The following is an 8,617-nucleotide window of genomic DNA, read 5'->3' as shown; positions in this document are numbered from 1 at the left end:
ATTTTTTTCTTTTGTGATTCGGGTAGAGCATGTAATTTTAAGCAACTTTCTAATTTACTCCTATTAGCAAATGTTCTTCATTCTCTTGGAATCTTTATTTGAAAAGCAAGAATGTAAGTTTAAATGCCGGCCCATTTTGGCGAACAACCTGGGTTGTTCTTGCTGATTGGTGGATAAATTCATCCACTAATAAACAAGTGCTGTCCAAGGTTCTGCACTTTCTTTTTCAAATAAAGATTGCAAGAGAACGAAGAAAAATTGATAACTGGAGTATATTAGAAAGTTGTTTAAAATTGCATGCTCTATCTGAATCACAAAAGAAAAAAATTGGGTTCGGTGTCCCTTTAAGCAAACTACATATAGATCTGTATCACCGAAAACATCAATAAATGCACCAAAAGATACTTATAACATCACAACCAAAGTCAGTTGTAAAAACCCAAAAAGCAAATGGAACTTACGCTTATATGTAGCAATCAATATCGTTCACAACGGCATGTACGCCAATCTCTCAGGCGACAGGTTGGATTCATCCATAACCTGAATGTCTGCCGCCGAAGGCTTAAATGGGCCCAATAACAACTCACCAGACCAATCACCGCGGGGCATTAATCCACGTGGACTATCACCCAACCCGATAGGCTAACCCGCAGAGCACAGGAGTCCTATGAGTACCGGAACATACACACGCCCACTCATTAATTTTCATTAACTAATTTCTGTCTGCAAAATTAAATATAGACTTGTAAATTTATAGAGACAGTCTATACCAGAATTTTTATTGTTTAAAAAGATAGCTAATCCCTTTATTACCCATTCGCCAGTATTGCATAACCAACACTTTGATCCTCTGTGATTACCTTGTATCTAAACTTCTACAGAATGCCCCCTTATTTCAGTTCTTTTGACAGACTTGCATTTTAGCCTATCAGTGCTGACTCATAAATAACTCCATGGGAGTGAGGACAATGTTATCTATATTGCACACATGAACTAGCACTGTCTAGCTGTGAAGGTAGGCTTTTTTTTCTAGTGGCTAAGTACATTGTTGGTTAAGTATACACATTAATTTCGAAGTTGGATCCTGTCTGCTCAACTAACTGCTGCATGGCTCTTGCTATTAGAATACGGAGAGATGAACCACAGGAACAGTACAACGGAGGTACAATAGCACTAGTACTTTATTGCTATAGGTTTTCAGTGTGTGCTAGCAGATAGAGAAATTATGTAGTGATTATTGTAGTCGATTAGATGGGGATTTGTCTTTCCAATATATGTCCTCAAGGTTTTTAAAGGGACATTGTACACTAGATTTTTCTTTGCATAAATGTTTTGTAGGTAATGCAAGTATATAGCCCATCTGGGGGTGTTTTTGTAACAATATACGGTTTTGCTTATTTTTTAATAACATTGTGCTGATTTTCAGACTCCTAACCAAGCCCCAAAGTATTAGATGTAGACTGAAGTCTAAAGATTCCTGCTTTCTCATGTTTGTGTAATCTGTCTTTTCATATGCAGGGGGGGTTAGGGTCTGCTCTTTCTGCTTTCTCAGCCCCTTTCACTGGGTGTCCCAGCCTAACTTCATCATCAGTGCTAAACTGGGAGCTTCTAAGTAAGTTTTTAAAAAGTTTAATACAGTTTTTTTAGATCAGTATCTGTGTAATATTTAAATTGGTGCCTACTGTCCCTTTAAGCAGCAATTACAGACAATATACCTACTCGGGATTTAAAAATTGTATTGTTTCTTCCAGCAATCTCTGAGTCTATGAAAGTGTAGTGCATGTAAAAACATACACAAGTTACTGTGGTCACTCTGTACCAAACGTGTTACTAAAATTAAAATTGGTACAGTGTGACTGCGATATTAGAACTAAACCATATGTAATTATTTATTCTAATTAGCCTAGTCTAAATGTTTCCAAGAAAGGTGACACCCCTAATTATAACCAATAAGCATTTAGCTGCACAGTTTGGCTATCAGTCTATCCTTCCCCTAATGAAGGTAAAAATAAGCGTGCCCCTCATCTTGTGTTTTTGATGCAATGGAAAAGAAAAAAATGAGTTATTCAGTTGTCCCTTCCCATACAGGGGGCACAGTGATATAGTCTGCCCCCCTATAGAGTGAAATAGTGATACAGACAAGAAGCTATGAGTCTGTCCCTCCTCTTGCAGGGTGAAACAGTGACCAAGACATAAGGAAGATATGAGTCTGTCCCTCCCCCTGCAGGTAACACAGTGACAAAGACAGAAGGGAGCTATGAGTCTGTCCCTCCCTCTGCAGGGTGACATACTTACAGAGACAGAAGGGAGCTATGAGTCTGTCCCTCCCCCTGCAGGTGACACAGTGACAAAGACAGAAGGGAGCTATCAGTTAGTCCCTCCCCTGCAGGGTGACACAGTGACACAGACAGAAGGGAGCTATGAGTCTGTCCCTCCCCTGCAGGGTGACACAGTGACACAGACAGAAGGGAGCTATGAGTCTGTCTCTCCCCCTGCAGGGTGACGCAGAGACAAAGACAGAAGGGAGCTATCAGTTAGTCCCTCCCCCTGCAGGATGACACAGTGACACAGACAGAAGGGAGCTATGAGTCTGTCCCTCCCCCTGCAGGATGACACAGTGACACAGACAGAAGGGAGCTATGCGTCTGTCCCTCCCCCTGCAGGGTGACACAGTGAAACAGACAGAAGGGAGCTATGAGTCTGTCCCTCCCCCTGCCGGGTGACACACTTACACAGACAGAAGGGAGCTATCAGTCTGTCCCTCCCCCTGCAGGTGACACAGTGACAAAGACAGAAGGGAGCTATCAGTTAGTCCCTCCCCCTGCAGGGTGACACAGTGACACAGACAGAAGGGAGCTATGAGTCTGTCCCTCCCCCTGCCGGGTGACACACTTACACAGACAGAAGGGAGCTATCAGTCTGTCCCTCCCCCTGCAGGTGACACAGTGACAAAAACAGAAGGGAGCTATCAGTTAGTCCCTCCCCCTGCAGGGTGACACAGTGACACAGACAGAAGGGAGCTATGAGTCTGTCTCTCCCCCTGCAGGGTGACACAGTGAAACAGACAGAAGGGAGCTATCAGTTACCCCATCCCCCTGCAGGGTGACACAGTGACACAGACAGAAGGGAGCTATCAGTCTGTCCCTCCCCCTGCAGGTGACACAGTGACAAAGACAGAAGGGAGCTATCAGTTAGTCCCTCCCCCTGCAGGGTGACACAGTGACACAGACAGAAGGGAGCTATGAGTCTGTCTCTCCCCCTGCAGGGTGACACAGTGACACAGACAGAAGGGAGCTATCAGTCTGTCCCTCCCCCTGCAGGTGACACAGTGACAAAGACAGAAGGGAGCTATCAGTTAGTCCCTCCCCCTGCAGGGTGACACAGTGACACAGACAGAAGGGAGCTATGAGTCTGTCTCTCCCCCTGCAGGGTGACACAGTGACACAGACAGAAGGGAGCTATCAGTTACCCCATCCCCCTGCAGGGTGACACAGTGACACAGACAGAAGGGAGCTATAAGTTTGTCCCTCCCCCTGCAGGTGACACAGTGACACAGACAGAAGGGAGCAATTAGTCTGCCCCCCACCCTGCAGGTGACAGTGACAAAGACAGAAAGAAGACAAGTCCACCCCAGAGTGACATGGTGTTTTTTCTGTTTATGACATTGTTCACAAACTCTACACACAATGTTACTCTAATCCATGTCTAATATTTGTGGTATGCAGCTTGCTAGCATCACAATGTTACCTGATCTCTTAAGTAAACATTTCATCAAAGTTTCTATCTTCAATAAGTGGTTTTGAGTCATTAGTATCACCACTCCCATCCTTAAAGGGACATTATACACTCATTTTTTCTTTGCATAAATGTTTTGTAGATAATCTATTTATATAGCCCATAAAGTTTTTTTTTTTTAATAAATGTATAGTTTTGCTTATTTTTAAATAACATTGCTCTGATTTTCAGACTCCTAACCAAGCCCCAAAGTTTTATGTGAATACTGTCAGCTACCTACTCCAGCTTGCTCCTGTTTGTGTAAAGGGTCTTTTCATATGCAAAAGAAGGGGGAGGGGGGGAGTGTCTTATTTGCCATTTGCAGTGGGCTTTCCTGCTGCCTTTTCAACAGAGCCAAAGTGACAGCTTCTAAGTAAGTTTTTAAACAGTTTAATACTGGATTTTTATATCAGTATCTGTGCATCTTATTCTTTATAGTAGTGTCTATTACATGCAGTTATATGAAAATGAGTGTATACTGTCCCTTTAATATCAGTATTGATAATCACTACAAATATTCCACTTGGCACAGCTGTATGTGATAATTAGGAAACATAACATCTATATTTCCTACATTTAGTTTTGCTAAACGCACAAACACCTATGATTTAATAACAGCCAATGAAAAAAGAAATCATTAATAATGATCAAAAACAAAACAAATCTGTGTGTAAATGCACATGAAGATCAGTACAACACACATATGTACTGATGTAGCCATACCTGTATACCAGACATCTTCAAACTTGGCTCTCCAGAGGTTTTGGAACTACATTTCCCATGATGCTCAGCCAGCTGATATACTGGATAAGCATCATGGAAATTGTAGCTCCAAAATCTCTGGAGGGCCAAATTTGAGGATGCCTGCTGTATACTCATGCTTAAAGAGACATTCAAGTCAAAATTAAATTGATTGCATAGAGCATGACCTTTTAAACAACTTTCCAATTTGCTTCTTTTATCAATTTTGCTAAGTTCTCTTGTTATCTTTTGTTAAAGAGTAATATTAGACGATCTCAGGAGCGTGCAAATGTCCATCTGGCCGGAGTTTATAGACATGTTATACATAGATATAAACTGCAGCCATAGACTGCTACAGAGACGTGCACGCTCCTGAGCTCTAATCAGCCTACCTAGCTTTACTCTTCAACAAAGTATATAAAGAGTACAAAGCAAATTTTTTAATAGAATAAATTGGAAAGTTGTTTTAAAGGGATAGTAAAGTCCAAATAAAACTTTCATGAATCAGATAGGGCGTGTAATTTTAAACAACTTTCTAATTTACTTTTATAATTACATTTGCTTTAGTCTCTTGTTATTCTTAGTTGAAAGCTAAACCTAGGTAGGCTCATTTCTAAGCCCTTGGAGGCAGCCTCTGCATTTGACAGTTTTTCACAGCTAGAGGGTGGTAGTTCATGTGTTACATATAGATAACATTGTGCTCATGCACGTGAAGTTATTTAAGAGTCTGCACTAATTGCCTGTAATGCAGGTCTGTCAAAAGATCTGAGATAAGGACGCAGTCTGCAGAGCTTAGATACAAAGTAATTACAGAGGTAAAAAGTATATTTCTATAACAGTGTTGGTTATGCAAAACTAGGGATTATCTATCTTTTTAAACAATAACATTTTTGGTGTTTATTATCCCTTTAAATCACATGCTCTATCCGAATCATGCAAGTTTAATATTTCTTTTACTGTTCCTTTAATCAAAATGGAAACACTGGGGTACAATATGCTTCCATACATGTGAATTATGAGGTTTTGTAATTTGATACATTTCCATTTTGATTAAAGGAACAGTAAAAGAAATATTAATCTTGCTGTTGTACACTAACAGAAAATGCCAAACTACACAAGAAAACAAAGTAGGCTTGTTTATTAGCATAAAACTGTACAAAATATCAAATCTTTCATGGAGCCACACATGAAGTATGCAATTTGTCATTTACTGATGTGTTTAGGGGAAAATAATATTGCAATTACTCATTTATATGCTAGTTTTGTTTTTACAGGGTGCACAGATGAAGAATTCATTGCGATCAAACACACTGTGTGCCGTAGTCTTGGCATTGTTTTCCCAACTCTTTACAATAGAGTTCTGCTGCGACAAATAGAGAATTTATATAGCCTCATTATATGAGGATTTGTTCTGTCAATATACAGTATGTTCCATGTGCGTTCCATGTGAGTAACCTATATAACAATAGGGAAACATTGAAGGTATGTTCTTATATTCTAAACAATATACGCTAGCTTAGGGCAACATTTTTGCACATACTTGTCTCACCACTGAAATGAGCAAAGAATTGTAAGAAATATACTGCACCTGCTGTGAAGTTTAGTTTGTATATAGATTATTTGAATTATTATATTTACGAAACGCACATAATATTTTGTGTAAACGTGTTTTATAAATATGTCCCCTCCTCCTGGATTAAGTGAAAATCTTCACTTATTTTTAAAATGATTGTTCATTTATTGCACAATTCAGTTATGTCATGATGTAATAGCCAAGTTCCTCTCTACCTGCTAGGTCTGCTTGTATGCCATTGCAATCCTGTTGCACTTTGGATCACCTGAATCACCCCTTGCCATTATATTTTAAATATATTCCTAAAGCCATTTAAATGTTTAAAACACACAAAGAAGCAAATTTGTTTATTCAACTATCAACTTTGTATGCATGAAAACTTTGTGTATAGCTTTGTATACCCTAAAAACCATTTGAAGCTGTCTTATTATGTGAAAAGCTTCACATAAAGGGCGCGATCACATATACGGCGCAGGTTTCGGCGCAATCGTGGGAACCCGCGCCACCCATAATTTCACCTCGCACATTGGGGTATTACATATACTGCGCCGTTAGATTCTAAACTGGCGTAAGTAGGACAAACTAGCGATCTTCTGAAATGTGCGCAAATACACATTTTTGTCGTCGCAAGTAACTTACGCCAGTATTTTATCCACGAAAAGTGTCAATAAAGAGTAGTTTTATGCAAATTAGGCTAACACTCGTAAAAATGAACCGTGATTTCATATAAAAATGCGACAAGTAATTACGCTATTCAAAATTCATATATAAACCCATATATAAAGAGATGAAGGTAATACAATTATTATTTCCTATTGTTCTCTCCTCCAAGTATTGTTGATTGTTTTGAGAAGAAATTTAAAGTAAATAAGCAAGTATATGTCCACAATGTGATAAAGTACCTACAAGCTCAATCCATTTGATTATGTTGTGGCTTCAAACTATTTCAAATACACAAATAAACCTTAAAAAAACAATATCACAGTATACTGTCCCTTTAACCTTGAGATGCTGCTTAAATCTATGTGTTTGTTAAGGCTTCCAGAGAGTTACGTTGCTTTTTTAGTCAGTGCAAGAGTTGCTGCGCCTGCAATTTGTGGCGAGATAACAATGGAATAGATTTTCTGAATTCTGCGCGCGTAATTCCTTATGCTGTATATTGGATACCAAATTGCGCGTCTGTTCTATGTTAGTCTATGGGTAAAACAAATACGTCCGAAGGGTGAAATATACGCGCGTAACTTGTATGCTATGCCGTATGTGTAATACCAAAATCGCGTAAAATCTGGCATCACCGGCTTTTGCGGGCGACCCTGTATATGTAATGAAGGCCAAAGAATGAGTCTTAAAGGAATATGAAACCCAATTTTTTTTCTTTCATGATTCAGATAGAGCATACAATTTAAAACAACTTTCTAATTTGGTTCTAATATCAATTTTTCTTTGCACTCTTGGTATCTTTTGTTGAAAACCAGGGACGTATGCTTAGTGTATTTCTAGAGCACAATATGGCAGCAGTTTTAAAAGAATGCTATCCATTTGCAAGAGCACTAGATGGCAGCACTATTTCCTGTCATGTAGTACTAATGTTATACATTAACAAGAGCACTAGATGGCAGCACTATTTCCTGTCATGTAGTACTAATGTTATACATTAGCAAGAGCACTAGATGGCAGCACTATTTCCTGTCATGTAGTACTAATGTTATACATTAGCAAGAGCACTAGAGGGCAGCACTATTTCCTGTCATGTAGTACTAATGTTATACACTAGCAAGAGCACTAGAGGGCAGCACTATTTCCTGTTATGTAGTACTAATGTTATGCATTAGCAAGAGCACTAGATGGCAGCACAATTTCCTGTCATGTAGTACTAATGTTATACATTAGCAATAGCACTAGATGGCAGCACTATTTCCTGTCATGTAGTACTAATGTTATACATTAGCAATAGCACTAGATGGCAGCACTATTTCCTGTCATGTAGTACTAATGTTATACATTAGCAAGAGCACTAGAGGGCAGCACTATTTCCTGTCATGTAGTACTAATGTTATACATTAGCAAGAGCACTAGATGGCAGCACTATTTACTGTCATGTAGTACTAATGTTATACATTAGCAAGAGCACTAGATGGCAGCACTATTTCCTGTCATGTAGTACTAATGTTATACATTAGCAAGAGCACTAGATGGCAGCACTATTTCCTGTCATGTAGTACTAATGTTATACATTAGCAAGAGCACTAGATGGCAGCACTATGTCCTGTCTTGTAGTACTAATGTTATACATTAGCAAGAGCACTAGATGGCAGCACTATTTCCTGTCATGTAGTACTAATGTTATACATTATCAAGAGCACAAGATGGCAGCACTATTTACTGTCATGTAGTACTAATGTTATACATTAGCAAGAGCACTAGATGGCAGCACTATTTTCTGTCATGTAGTACTAATGTTATACATTAGCAAGAGCACTAGATGGCAGCACTATTTCCTGTCATGTAGTACTAATGTTATACATTAGC

Source organism: Bombina bombina, chromosome 7 (assembly GCF_027579735.1).
Source record: "Bombina bombina isolate aBomBom1 chromosome 7, aBomBom1.pri, whole genome shotgun sequence".
In the NCBI taxonomy this organism is placed as follows: Eukaryota; Metazoa; Chordata; class Amphibia; order Anura; family Bombinatoridae; genus Bombina; species Bombina bombina.
Note: the sequence above shows the minus strand (reverse complement) of the source record.